The 16386-nt window shown below is 33.4% G+C and overlaps 1 pseudogene; it reads left to right on the forward strand.

The window, feature by feature from the left end:
* The first annotated feature begins 6363 nt into the window (after positions 1-6363).
* LOC147906462 (histone-lysine N-methyltransferase SETMAR-like) lies at positions 6364-16135 on the forward strand (annotated as a pseudogene).
* Positions 16136-16386: the final 251 nt, after the last annotated feature.

Here is a 16386-nt window from a genome sequence, read left to right on the forward strand (position 1 = left end):
CAAATACCCATGGTATTTACTCAACAAAAAAATTGTTAGCTAAATTTGTGTAATACGTGTCGATAAATATGATTTATAAATGCATGTATTCATATACATATTTATATGCACATATTTATATTATATACAAGGTTTAACTGAAATAACTCTCACTAAGCGTACAGTACTATTCCTTTTATATATATAAAAAGCTGAATCAATGTGTCCTCTAATATTTTGCAATTTTTCGCAATAGTTGACGTGATATTAATTTCTAAAGATTACTAAAACAGATAAAATCGATGAATAAAACAATATTAAGATACCTTTTAGTATTCTTTGTGAAATATTTTGGAGACGTTTCTTGAAGAATTCTTCAAAAAATATTTTAAAGTTATCTTCTTAATACGTTAATTTTAAACATTTTGCTCATTAGGTAACTAAAAAAAATATTACAAAAATTGTAAAATGGTAGAAGTCTTTTCCATTCAGTTTTGTATTAGTAATAATACTATATGATTAATGGGGGGTTTTTTTTTTCAATAACACTCTGTATGTATATCTTTATTAAAATTTTAGTTTTATTATATTATGCACATATTTGTGTATTCTTGAATGTGTGCGTATGGACGTTCGTTCGTACGTGCATACGTGGGTGCATGCATGCGCATGTACACATGTAGACATAAATTATACAATTACATACATAATTTATACAACTTCCTCTATAAACATCATTTTCCTTTCAACGTTAAACGTTTTAAACATCAATATTTTTCTATAGACAATTACTAAAAGGAATATAATTGAATAGCATATAAATAGATGGGTTTAAATTTGTTTTCTTATTTAAAAGTCGTAAATAATATTTTCATGTGCGTCGTATAATATTGTCGAATATTTAATATATAATTATAATAATAAATGCCAAGTATTTTATCACTTTATCAAATTTTTGTCACATTTTATCTCAACACAGATTCGCACAGAGCTTCAAATTCTATCGATTATGAAGAGTTTCCGATTCAGACTTGGCAGAATGTGTAAAATTATCTAATTTGGATGGGACGATTTATTATTTGATGAAATCTTTGATCTCCTTAAATAAGAATAATTTATTATTATGTATAAAATAATTAGCGATTATATATAAAACATATACATTTATTGACAACTGAATTGACAGTTTCGAAACTAAATTAACCTTACGCAAATTTAAACTTTTAGGAAAACGATAGATTAGTAGTTCTGCATATCTCAAATTTTGTATGACGCATATAACATAATATAAGGTATAATTTTAAGCGTTTTCCTAATATTGTAACGGCTAATATTTGGCGATTTTTTAATCAAAATTTTGTTAATGTGACACTAGTGCATCAACTGTAATTTTTTAAATTTGTCTTTTGTTTTAGTATGATTTTGTATTTCTGAGGTATAATACTTTAAATATAGATCTTTTCCCTAGTAATATGAAGAAGGTATTTTATTCCATCTTCATTCTGTATTATATGGAAGTAAATTCATTTGTACTTTCATTCACTGATTTATTGTACTGTACCGATTATATATATATATATATATATATATACATATAATCAAATCACAATAAATCAAAATGAAATATGAAATACACAAAATATAATATTGCTATTTTTAAATTAAACGCATTTCGAAAAAGCAAAATTTTACTGAATAAAAACAAAATGCAATTTAAAGCTGAAAATAGCCGTTTGACTCTTTAACATAAATGTAAGTATACTGTAAATAAAGATGGAAATTACAAAAAGAAATAAATACATTATATAATTACGTTTATATTGATTAGTATAAAACACTATATGAAGTATTTATTAACTTAGTTATTACAAATAATTGTAACTTAAGTAAGTTACAGAGATATAAGTGGAAAAAAAGAAGTTAGATACCCTTACTGAAAAATGAATCTAACTGTATTTCATTACAGATAACGAATTACCTCTCAACCTTGATAGAAATATAATTTTTTTTCTTAGGCCCAGTTTCATCAATGTTATTAGGTGTTGAAATTAATTCGTAGCGTTTTTTAAATGAAAGAATGTTATTTATTTCACATGAGCATTAAAAAATACATTAATGAAAGTACTTCCCATCACTTTCTACTACTTTTGACCATCTTTCGGGCAGTGAATGAATACCGCGTCGGAAGAACTGTTCATCTTTAGATGAAATCCAGGAATCGAACCATTTTGTACAATCTTCGTAAGATGTGAACTTCTGCTCGCACAAGCTATGAGCTAATGATCGAAACAAGTGGTAGTCGCTAGGTGCAATATCAGGAGAATACGGCGGGTGCGGTAGCACTTCCCATTTAAGTGTTTCCAGGTATGTTTTTACCGGTTTTGCAACGTGTGGGCGAGCATTGTCGTGCAGCAAGATGACTTTATCGTGTCTTTCGAAGTATTCCGACCGTTTTTGCTTCAATGCACGGCTCAAGCGCATCAGTTGCCGTCGGTAGAGATCTCCAGTAATGGTTTCATGCGGTTTTAGCAGTTCGTAGTATATGACACCCTTCTGATCCCACCAAATACAGAGCAGGAGCTTTGAGCCATGGATATTGGGCTTTGCCACTGATGTTGATGGTTCGCCGGGCTTAACCCATGACTTTCTGCGCTTTGGATTGTCATAATGGATCCACTTTTCGTCACCGGTAACAATCCGATGCAAAAAACCTTTTCTTTTCTGCCGTTGAAGCAGCAGTTCGCACGTGAGAAAACGTCTCTCAATATCCCTTGGTTTCAATTCATATGGGACCCAATGTCCTTCCTTCTGGATCATGCCCAAACTTTTAAGACGTTTTCCTATTGTTGAGAAGTCAACTTCCAATGACGTAGATAATTCTTTAAGTGTTTGACATGAGTTTTCATTGAGCAGTGCCTGCAAATCGTTATCTTCAAATTTTTTCGGCTGACCAGGTCGCTCCTTGTCATCCAAGTCGAAATCACCAGCTTTAAAACGTGCAAACCACTTCCTACACGTTTGCTCAGCCAGAGCATGTTCACTATACACATCCACTAAAATACGATGAGCTTCAGCTGCACTTTTGTTCATATTAAAGTAATGAAGCAAAACTCCCCGCAAAAACACTTTATCTGGCACAAATTTTGACATATTCAATGAATTATACAGTATTGTTATTTATGATTTCAAGAAAGGTTATGTACGGCAAATGACGTCCTATGATAGATGTTTACAATGTATACAGAACTATAGGTAACAACGAAATAGTGTACAGCTTGTGCCATCTCTTGTAAAACGCTACGAATTAATTCCAACACCTAATACTTTAACTTTAAACAAGGCTTAAAATTTTCTGTGTCTCTGTCTCTCTTTTGCTTTAAAGCGAGACAGGAAGCGTTTTAAGCCTCGCTTAAAGTTAAAGGAACATTGGTGCAATCGGGCCTTATACAAACTTCTATAATTAAACTGTTGACTCAGTGTAATAGAGACAAATGAACCTGATTCTGAGCTGTCCTCGTTATAGTTCACATATGCGTATTCTTGCGTCCTGTCTGTGAGTATCGTATAAATTTATATGTAAAATCACTATGTTAATCATAGCAGAAATTATCACAAATGCGAAATTTCATTGCAAACTTTTCATTCATCAGCTTTTTAATATAATTATATTCTAGAAAATAATATAAATAACACTAATTTGCAGTGTAATAAAAAAAGATAAAAAAAAAGGCGTCAATTTTACGTATATCTCCTATAAACCCATAAAAAAGTATTATATAAACAAAAAAAAATAAAAAAAAAACAATCGTTACCTAAATCATATAATTTAAGTGATAATATTGTTAATATTTTATAAATTATCCCTGATTAAGCTGAGGTAGTAACTAAAAGAAAAAAATGCTATTTGCAATGAAATACAACATATAATCTAAACAAATTAAAGACATTAAGCATCACAAAATGGGAAAATTTTATTAAAATAACAAAATTTTTTATGTAAAAAAATTTGCCGCGCGCGCTACTAAACTTCAAAATATAATAAGTAAATGTTACATAAAAGAATTGAACGATATTTATTGCTTAACTGACATTAATCGACATTAAAATTGCAATCACTATTACAATTAAGATTATATTATAATTTTAAATCTAATTTAAATCGCATGTCTTACCGGCATCTCCTGGCGTCGTCGTCGTCGTCCTATATCGTCGTCGTTGTCGCCGTCGTCCAATATCATCATCATTGCCTACGTACTAACGACAACGATGTAGTTGTATCGTCATCCTCATTCATCATCTCTCTCTCTCTTTCTCTCTCTCTCTCTCTCTCTCTCTCACTTTCTCTCTCGCTCGCTCGCTCTCGTCCTCTCCCTGCCTAATATACATAAATATACATTAATTATACCCGTATTCGCATTAAGAATCACTTTCATTGCTAATTTTACTTTAATTTTATATTAGGTGTAGTAAAAAGAAATCCATTATTTTTCTAATAGATGGCTTTAGTAATTTGTATCTTGTCTACGCGTGATACAGATTACTAAAGCCATCTATAGGAAAAATAATGGATTTCTTTTTACTACACCTAATATTAAAATTAAAATTTTATGAAAGCATTGTAAACAGTTTAATGGACAAAACGCTTTATAGTGTATATGTACTCGTGTTACACGTACGTCTAAAAAAATTTGAAAAGCTGTATGGTCTCTTTTTTTTGGGAAACGATCTCTAGATCTCGGTATCGGCTTCACCAATTTTATTATTCGGATTGGTCGCAATCGAAAGATACCGATATATAACATTATATATAATAATAAAAGTGTTTTCAGATTTTTGATTGCGGTTTTAATTTCTGAATAATTTTAATTTAAAGTTATTGATATCAAAACTCTATCAGATAAAGCTAGTGATAGCGTTGTGAATTTGATAACGGTATGAATATATACGCAATGACGTTTACACATCAAATCGTCAAGCGATCCATTTTATATTTTAATTTAAAAATAACTTATTATATAAAGTAACTATACAGTGAAATGTCGATATATAATATAGTGCTAATGAAACTATGGATAAATAAATCGATAAATAAATGAGTAACAAACAAGTGCCATCTATCGTCGGAAATATGAAAAGGAGACTTTTTGAAAAGATGACTTTTTGAGGTGATAATTTCGGATACTCTTAACTCGCTGACTCGCTTAAAAACACGGGGTGCCTCTTGATAATATTTATAATGACATGAAAAAAAAAATACATTTTTTTTTATTAAACACATTCCTTTTATTAAATATGATTAGAATTTGAATGAAATATTTTGCAAGGTATATCAAAATTTTCCTTCGTATATCTTCGTTTCCGCAACCAATCGCGCTTTTCTCCAGAGAAAAGATATCTCTCAGATATCTTTGCTCGAAACATCTCTAGATTCGCCAAAATCGCGGAAGAGGCCCACGCGGATTTGAAAATGAGGTGACGCGCAATCTAAAAGTTTTCTCAGGATGTCGGCAGCCGTGCCAGCTAGTCCAGGCACGTAGGAGTGGTTTTTATGTTGCTTCTTTGAGATTCAAGATACCGTTGTTTTCCACGTAGCATGGAATTCAGTTATGTTTGAAAAAGCAGGATACTTTTTCAAAATTGCTCCAACGGCAACAAGTGCAGTGTACGGGGAGGCTCAAATTCCTCTCATATCCTTTTTTGCTCGCGTTTGGCCACTTTCTTCTCGCAAAATTCAATTCTGCAGAACTGTCGAAAGTGGGGTAGATCCTGAGAAGCAAGCGACTGAAAATCCGACTGTGGCGCATTATATTCAATTCGTTCATGGATTCGAGACGAGGATTCGCCGTAATAACTGGCGAAGTGAAAAATTCCAGAATGCTATCTCGTCGTAGAAAATCCGTATGCACGGCACGGAAGAGACAAGTTCCTGGAACTTTTAATTGACTCCTTTTCAAAACTTAACAGACGTGACTTTGATCGTCCTCTCATTTCTGCTGTCCCGCGATCTGCTTGAAAACTTTCAGTTTCGACAGTTACGAAGAACACTTCCTGGCCTGACGTCAGATGATTCTTATTCGAGAGATCAGTAGACAGGAGTAGCCAAGAAAATCGCCGGCAGATCCTCGATTATGACAATATTCGTATACAATATGCTGTTGATGCAACTTGCAACTTATCTTTCCTAGCTGTACGAGCTTGCGTTTAGCAATCGTACAATCGACTTTGCATATTATTCCTGATGCAATCTCTGATCAAAATACCTCGAACAAAATTGCTCAGTCTATTTTCCATCGTGTTATATCTGGAATTTCATCGATTGCTCGATATCGAATAAAAGCTCTGGCTATTGTACCGGTTTATTCGATGGCTTAACGTTTAAAAATAATTTCGCGGGAAAATAAAATATACTATTTGTCATAACATTTTAGAGAAACTTAATCTATCGTGTAAATAGATTTCATTTAATTTCTTTGTCTCATTACTATAGCTTAAATACATACATAAATTCCGTAAACACATTATACATTATACGAATTGTTTATTATCCAATGTTCTATTTTATACCACTTGCAATCCTATAAAATTAAATTCTTCTCTGAGTAGCGCGGAAATACAATGATATATTGTATTTTCTATTTCTTGCTATGTATGTGTGCGCGCCTTTTAAATACTTGAGGATCAATGTATAGATGATTGTGAGAGATTCTTTCATTTACTCGTCCTATAAAAAGATTCTCGTTGTAGCTTCTCGTAGTATACTTCGTTAAAATTCCGATATTGTCGGACGTTTAAAAATAATGAAGAAAAGGTTGGCGTGACATGAATAAAACTGCCAAAAAAATTCTATGAAAAAACACATTGAATGAGAAAAATAGAAAATATTCAAAAGAGATAATGGAAAGCATATGAATTTAATATGAAAGAGCTTTGTCTGTCTATCCTTTTTTTTTATAATTGTCTGGCTGCATTTGTGTTACACGATGTAAATTTTATACAAAATTTTTTGAATATTATTAGAGTTTTTACACTCATAATTTATAATTCTTAAATAATATTCATCTTTGATTCCGAAACTGACGTAATCACTTATGAATAATTTTACGAGTATAATTTTACTAATTGTAGTAGAAATCGAAGAAATGTGAAACGAAATCGGAGATACCCTTCAGGTCGCTAGAAGAGAGATGCAGAATAAATAAAGGAAATATTAAGGGATAGAGATACCCAAAAGTGATTAAGATATCTTCTTTGGGTACATTATTACAGTATGATTCGACGTACAAGTTTAGTAGCCACGAACGCACACAAATAACGACCAACATAACGGCACGAAAGTTAGCGTTGGTGAAATATACGAGCGAGTCGTGTGCATGATCTCCCCGTACTTGCGCTTGCATGCTAAGAGCATACTACGCGAATTCGGGCTCGTGCCACGAGCCCGTAAGGGCGTTTCGCTTTTACGCGAAAGTCGGTACCGTACTCACGTGCCTTAACCTATATACGAACGAGAATCGCGTTAGCAAGCCGCTTACCGGCAACTCGTGCTGCATTTGCGAAGCAGGGCGAGGTAAGGCAAGGCAAGGCAAGGCAAGGCAAGGCAAGGCAAGGCAAGGCAAGGCAAGGCAAGGCAAGGCAAGGCAAGGCAAGGCAAGGCAAGGCAAGGCAAGGCAAGGCAAGGCAAGGCAAGGCAAGGCAAGGCAAGGCAAGGCAAGGCAAGGCAAGGCAAGGCAAGGCAAGGCAAGGCAAGGCAAGGCAAGGCAAGGCAAGGCAAGGCAAGGCAAGGCAAGGCAAGGCAAGGCAAGGCAAGGCAAGGCAAGGCAAGGCAAGGCAAGGCAAGGCAAGGCAAGGCAAGGCAAGGCAAGGCAAGGCAAGGCAAGGCAAGGCAAGGCAAGGCAAGGCAAGGCAAGGCAAGGCAAGGCAAGGCAAGGCAAGGCAAGGCAAGGCAAGGCAAGGCAAGGCAAGGCAAGGCAAGGCAAGGCAAGGCAAGGCAAGGCAAGGCAAGGCAAGGCAAGGCAAGGCAAGGCAAGGCAAGGCAAGGCAAGGCAAGGCAAGGCAAGGCAAGGCAAGGCAAGGCAAGGCAAGGCAAGGCAAGGCAAGGCAAGGCAAGGCAAGGCAAGGCAAGGCAAGGCAAGGCAAGGCAAGGCAAGGCAAGGCAAGGCAAGGCAAGGCAAGGCAAGGCAAGGCAAGGCAAGGCAAGGCAAGGCAAGGCAAGGCAAGGCAAGGCAAGGCAAGGCAAGGCAAGGCAAGGCAAGGCAAGGCAAGGCAAGGCAAGGCAAGGCTCAGCGTCGACGATAAATATGGGTTCACCAAACGGCTCTCCCCGTGGTTGGGCGGTATTGAATTTTGCTCAACATACTTTAGCAACATACGTTCGCGGTTTCGCGGCGGCATCGATACACACGCGCGGCAGTAAATTTGATCGGGCCAATGACGAGTTATTGGAATACGAGGGATATCGCATTCTCTCTCGTCCCTTCCCTATTTGCGTAATTAAATCGGCGCGTTGTGCGCCGGAAATATTGTAAGTTGTTCTTTCGCCGTTAGAATATTAATTTAACTCCCCTGCGCTCTCAAAATTATTTCCATTTCGCAACAGACGACAATGAATGATCTCGTAAAAACTAATTTCATCGACATCACTGATTAGAGTTTTGTTTTTTGTGACGACGGGACGCGTTTAAGTTCTATTGCGAAACGATGTAATGAAACTGGAAGATCCATGGAAGTGATAAAAGGGGGCTCCGCGTGTGAAGATTGTAAGGACGTTAAGACGCTGAGAAAGAAAAAAGTTTTCATTAGGAACCAAGTATTAATCTCGCTGATAGTGCAGCCATTGGATCGAGTTATTCTGCGCTCAGTTATAGCACGATCCGGCGAAACAATTCGCTTATCAGGAGACGGCAACTAGAGGGGATCGGTAGACCATCGTCGTCGGTGCCTGTCCGCGTCGCGTCGCGTCACGACGAATCTATTCGGTTGTTACAGCTGTCGAAACTATGAAATTCAATGCGGCGAATTTGCATGCTAATCCGCGCGGCATAAACCCGGCATCCATGTACCTTGCATCCGGATGTGTCTAAGTTGTAATTCAATAAAGACGGCAGTGCCGCCGTAACGCTGTGACTCGGTTAACTCGCGTTGCTAACGACTTTAACAACGCACACACGATCAATCTCCGGGCATGTGGGCGTGTGCGTATTTGTGTTCGTGTGCGTGTGCGTGCATCCCATCCCCTTGTGAGCGTGACAAAAATTTTCAGCTAGTAATGTTAGGCACTTGGAAACTATACTGGAAATTGTTTCACTGCTGCAACACCCGCCGCTCGGATGAAATCTTCTTGTCTAATGGCCTCGAAGAACAACGAGTGTTTTCAGCGCTATAACTGTGAACGTAACGATCCGTGATGTTAGAGCGATGATTTACGCACGGACACTGTTGTCACAACTTGTACCATCGCAAAATCCATATCATCGCGATGAATAGTTTTCGATAATGTCGACTAATAATTGAGTTATTTAAAAACACCGTACAATATCTTAACAGCGAAACTCGAAGTGCACTTTACTCGCAGAGTGTATATTAAATAATTTATATAATTTTGATTATATCGTGCAGTTATATTTTTATGTATCCAAATGAAACATATATTTATTCATTTTTTTACTTGTATAGCAAGCATTCCACAAACATCCATAATGCCATTAAAAAAAAGACTCAAGAATTTGCAATTAAAATTTATTATATATATATCAGCAATTTAAATTTATCTATATTAATTTGCGGAAGATTGCTAGAGTGTACTGCACGCAAAAAATCAAAATCTTTAATTAGAAGCTTTGAAATCTTAATACAAATTTCGGAATTGCAGTTATAATTATTAAATTATATAATTCACGAAATCGTATAAAAAAACTACGCTTAAATATATGTATCTATCGATCTGTCAATTAAAAAATTTCCATATCGATATTAATTTTTAATATTTGCTTCATTTTTTTTATTGTTTGCTTGTAGTACATTCTAGCAATCTAATTGGATAAATTAATTAATAACAAATTTTAATTGCAAATTCGTGAATCTTTCCTTCAATGTCAAACATTGACATTTGCGAAATATTCGTATATATAGGTAATATAGAAGCAAATAAATGGATAAATATATTTCATTCGCACACGTAAATTCATATATAATTGCATGATATTATTAAAGTCATATGCTACAAGTGAAGTTTGCACTCCCGTGTAGTTTTGGAATGCTTGATCGATAGCCGCGTCGACGTCCAAGTCGAATTTCTCACGCCGCGAATCGCGCGCTCGTCGGCGTTCGTAGGTATATATATTCTGGAAACGAGGCAACGATTGCGGTGATTCATCTATCACGCCAAGCTCGTATTATAACTCGTACGATACGATAAAGCTCATCCCGATAGTCCGCCTTATGGCATACCGACAGAATTCCATTTAACGTTAAAGGTCTGGCGGAGGGAAAACATTGCCGTGGCGCGCGCGGAGAAGCGAGATAGTCTGAGTTATGCTTTCCACCACGGCAACGGGAGGTCGAGCGATAAGCAATTGTAAGAATTATAATAGCGCTTAATAAATAAATTTAGATAACGCGCAATACTTCGACTCATGTACTCGCGATGTATTCGAGAAGGGTCCATCGACTATCTCCGAGAATGTCTCGCGTATTTTTCCTTTCGCGAAGCTGTATTCAGAATCTAATAAATGAATTTGCGCACTGCTATATTTTACCACCGCGTGGTTGACGTATCACGAAAAATAAGTTTTCTGCAAATTAATTCTGCATGCGAGATATTTTTTTTAAATATATATACGCCGTACTAATTATTTTTAATTTAAGAGCACGCTCCTTGCATTACACAACCCGATAAGAGGCTATAAATTATATAAATATCTTATTGTTATCTAAACTTGGATCGTATAATAAAATTATATTTTTAACTATTACAAACTTAAATATCGATAAAAGCAGAAAAAGACGTTGGACCTGTTTTCGTATGCTCTGCGCAAAGTTAGGAAACCTGATTTAAATGCAAACGTTTAATTCTTATCTTCTAGATAATTGCAGGAAACGTTTAAGAAAGATTTAATAGTTACTCTAATATATAACTTCGTTAAGATTCTCGTTGTTTTTGCGTCATCAGCGTTTCGGAATGATTTACCAAGCTAAATTATTTCGGCTTTTTATCACGGGATATAAAGCTCTCCGCGAGGACAGACGTCGCTCATGCGTGAGGATCAGCTTGGTATCAACCTCACGCAACTTGCTCCAGGAAATTTGAGATAGGATGACAGTAAAACGGCAATGAAATGTCTTTGAAATAAAAGCCAGGGAATACGCGTTCGGCGCTTTACGAGTGAACGCGAGCGTATCGGAGACGCGTTCCCGTCACTGGCGACTTCGTCGTCCAGCCAATATAATTTCCGAAGGCTTTGATCTTCGATTTTTCCAGCGAGAGTAACCGCGTGAGAGTTAACTCTGCGCTGTTCGCCTTTTGTACACACATACCGACTAGCACCAGCGAGTAATTTCAATCGCGTGTCTATTAAGGATAGTGTTAGTCAAGCGAAAGAGAGAATGTTTCGCGAGATGGAAAAGTTCTATTGAAGCCAGCTCTTGTGATACCAAAAAGTGATTTTCTTCTGTGGTCTTATATTATTTGCGACGAGGAAACTTTCGAATGATTGATTTGTTTATATTTTAAGCGACATTTAGTTTTATAATCGATCTCGATTACGACTACACATATAAATATTATAGAATATACGAATTTAACCTAGGCTAAGAAAGTCGAACAGTAGTGATACACAATATAAGAAATGTATACAAAGGTTTTTAGGTACGACGGTCTGCCTGTCGGCGAAGTTGCTGATTTGAAGTAATCCGTATTTGCCGTTTTGAAAAGACGAATCATTCAGGTATTGCACATAATCATGAACTAATCTGATTCAAATTTTGTATATATATATATATATATATATATATCTTCTTCAGAATTATTAAATATTGGTTACATATCCAGTAAACGAAATGCCTTATAAAACTGCTTTCTAAAAAGAATTCAAATACAATCATATTTTGTATGCAGAAACCTTCATTTAATGATATAAACATTTGAGGATATAAACTTTTAATGATGGAAAAAAAAATAAAAAATTGGGCACAAAAATACAAGACAGGTAAATATAATAAAATTTACATATTTATTCCAAATATATATACATATAAATGCTTAAGCATGCGCGAAAATTCGGAAATCTTGTTATAAAATATTTTTTCGTTTCTTTTTCAATTTTTTTCTTCTACTGAATTAAAAAAATAAGACTAAATGTATTTACTTGGCATTGCATAATATGTAATTATGTTCTAAATATTATCGTATCAAATCACACACACATTTTTTGTAAAAATAAATACTAACTTATCTGCAATATATACTTTAATTAATTAAGTTTATTTGATATATATTAAGTCATATTATTATTTTTCTTAAAGCGATTGTTATTGTAAATGTAAATATGATATTTCATTATAAAAAATAAATTATGTTATATATCGTTATAAATATATCTGTATTTTATCAGTTTTAACATATAATATAGATCTTAAAAATATGTATTGCATATTTTTTGTATATATAAATTACTGAGTTTTTTAAAAACAATATCTTTCTATACATAACAGCAAAGACAATTTTAATCGTCCAAGTATATGTATATGCTCTATCTCCCCCCCCCCTCTCCCTTAAAGATAACTAAGTTCCATCTTTCAATTATTATTATTATCCTTATTGTTATTAAAATCTCAACATCAGCAATTAAATTACATAAAACTGTAACCATACCAGAATTATAAGATATATAATAATAAGATATAATAATAAGATATATAATAATAAGATGATAATAAATAACTAAACAATAGATAAGAAACCATTCCTAACCCATCCTATCCAATTAAAATTCTAACTACATTTGGTCTAATTAATATTAAAATTATTGATAAAGTAAATAACACAATAAATAATTAAATCGATTTATGTACCTTTCTAAACTTATATATATTATTCTATACATATTTCACAATATAATATTCTATTATATAATATAATTCTATAATAATAAATACTATTCTATAATATAATTGAAGAAATTATTATAATATAATAAATTTAATAAATAATATAGAAATTCAATCAATTAATATAATAAATTTCAAATTTACAGTATTAAATTCAAAAACTAATCATTCTAAAATAATTATTAAATCTAAATAATAAAATCTTACCATACCTAAAATTATAAATATGTAAAATACATACAAAAAAATAATACATTTAAAATAATTCAAGACTCAAAAAATAATAATATAGAGTATCCTTAATCTCACAAATTTATATTTTCTTTAAACTACTTAAATTTTATATACGCCATTTATTTACTCTAAATTACTTACATCATTTTATAAAAATTATATAAATATAATTAAATTTAATAAATATATTAAGAGAGAAAAAAATGTATAATTAAAATTATATATTCTTTTAAATTGGAATTATAAATTTTATTTTCATAATAAATATTTTCCCGTGATAAACATATAAAAAAAAATACAATGGATAAGCCCCCCTAAAAAAAAACAAATTAATATTAAATATATCCCCACATCTCAATTAAAATTCTTATCAATATCATTATCTTCCCGATAAAATTTAATGATAAATTTATCGAAAGAAAAATTTATAATACAAAATAAAAATCACCATATTATAACTGTGGGCAAATTACTTACTATATCCTTATTTAAAAATAACAATCGTCTCCTAGATCACTAATAATATAAATTTACTAAAATATCCCGAAAGAACATGACCCATGAAAAATTATCATCACATACCTCCTCCCCCCCCCCCCATAAGAAGATCCTACCTCTGAGATGTCAGTGGTCAGGTTTCGCCACCAATTGAATGAGATGCACGAATTAGATTGGGATAATATTAGAATTTTAGATACGGAAAAATCATTATTTAAAAGAAGAATTTCTGAAATGATATACATAAAAAGCCAAATAAGTAGTATTAATAAGCAAAGTGACACTGAAGATTTGCCTAACGTTTATCTGTTTTTTCTAAATAAAGAAAGATCTCTCTCACACTTAATAAATAATTCTAGAACAATCTAAACTTTTGACACATATATAAATAGCGGTAACACATACGATATAACGAATAATAATACACAATGTCATGAGAAATTTCCATCTGCGTGAGGGAAGTAAGATTCATCATTTTATCTGTAAAACAGGTGATGATTTAATAAAATTGACTAGAAGTTATTAATGATAGTTTAATTTTTAAATTAGAATTGGAGAATTCTTGTTCTACATAATTTGCAACATGATAATGCCATGATGGCGCTATAACATTGTTGTACAATGCACCTTAACAAAATGAAAGAACACATTTATACATACTTATATTATACGACGGCTGAATTCAATGTTAGCTATATGTAAATTCTGCATTTTACTAATATTTGTGATTTTATTGAAGATGGCCAGATTTTATTGAAGGTGGCCGAAACGTTTAAAGATTTTTTATTAATGTAATGAATAATTAAATTTCACAAACAACATCCAGTGCTGTGGTTTCATGCTTCTTTTTTTATATAAATATTAAACACAAAATCTATTATTTCAACATCACATTATTGAATAATAATTATAGCCCATATTTATTATAATATTGAATCATTCAGTATCCTTGCACATAAATATAAAAATTAATATAAAACTAAATAAATAACATAAATTATAATAAAATATAATAATTAAATTATCAAATATAATTATAAAATTTATAAATATAATTATTATAATAAACTTTATTATATGAAATTCTTTATTAATTTTTATTAACTCATAAGAAATTATATTACTCTGTAAAAAATATTTTAATAAAACAAAATCAATTAATAAATTAATAAATAAAAACAATCAATAATATAAAAAAATGAATTTTTTTTTATACTTTCTCTTTTAAATCCTTATTTATCTTACCTTCTCTTTTAAAACTTTCTAAAATTAAATATATAATAAAGTCATTACCTCTAAAACGAATCATAATCATTACTAATAAATCCAACCCTAATACTCTCTCACAAACCTTGAAAATTAAATAATAAATTAAATAAAATTCTATTCTTACCTGTACTATAATAGTATATATACGAGGGCAAATAAATAAGTACCCGTGTTTCAAGATAGACGACGTTGCTGATACAAATTGGCATTACCATCGTGTACTACCATCTTTCAAATGACGCCATATAAAATTTCAAAGTGATTCATGCAATAGAATTTGACAGCAATTCGTAGTGAGCGTATTTGATGTTTTCCAATACAATGAAAAAAGAGCAATATCGATCCGTGATTTCTTCTTTTTGGATAGAAAAACGTGCGAAGAAATAAAAACGAAGTTGGATGCCGTTTAGGGGAACTCTGCATCATCTATAACAACCATCAGATATTTCAACGAATTCAAATGTCGTTTGTCTGTTTTTGATGAGGAGCGCCCAGGTCGCCCGGCAGACGTGGTTACTGAGGAAATCATTGAAAAAGTCCACGACATGATTCTCGCTGATCGCCGAACAAAAGTGCATGAAGTAACAGAGGCCGTAGGAGTGTCGTACGGAACGGCATTCAATATTTTGCATGATAACTTGGGAAAAAGCTGTCGACCCGATGGGTGCCGCGATTGCTCAACAAGCGGATGCGGTTATCAATTTCAAAGCAGTGTTTGGAGCTAGTCAAGCGCAATCCGAACGAGTTTTTGCGTCGAGTCGTAATCGTTGACGAAATATGGATTCATTATTACACACCAGAGACTAAGCAACAGTCAAAACAATGGATCTTACGCGGCGAACGTGCTCCGAAGAAGGCTAAGACAGTTCCATCGGCCGGAAAAGTGATGACCACTGTTTTTTGGAATGCGCAAAGCGTGATTTTCATCGACTACATAGAGAAAGGAAGAACTATCATGGGGTAGTACTATGCTGACTTATTGGGTCGATTAGATGTTGAATTGAAAAAAAAACGTCCCCATTTGCAAAAAAAAAAAGTATTATTCCATTAGGAATGCACCGGGTCACTCCTCCACAGTCGCCACAGCCAAATTGGTCGAATTGCGCCACGAATTGTTGCCGCATCCACCGTACTCTCCGGATTTAGCCTCCTGTGACTTCTTGTTTCCAAACTTGAAAAAATAGCTCGGTGGAAAGAAATTCATCGAATGAGAAGGTCATTACCGAAACAGAGGCCTTTTTGCAGAGTTCGACAAATCGTATTTTTCTGAGGGGTTAAAAAAATGGCAGAAACGTTGGAAAA

This window comes from Acromyrmex echinatior, unplaced genomic scaffold, assembly GCF_024713525.1.
Source record: "Acromyrmex echinatior isolate Ae372 unplaced genomic scaffold, ASM2471352v2 Scaffold30, whole genome shotgun sequence".
NCBI lineage: Eukaryota > Metazoa > Arthropoda > Insecta > Hymenoptera > Formicidae > Acromyrmex > Acromyrmex echinatior.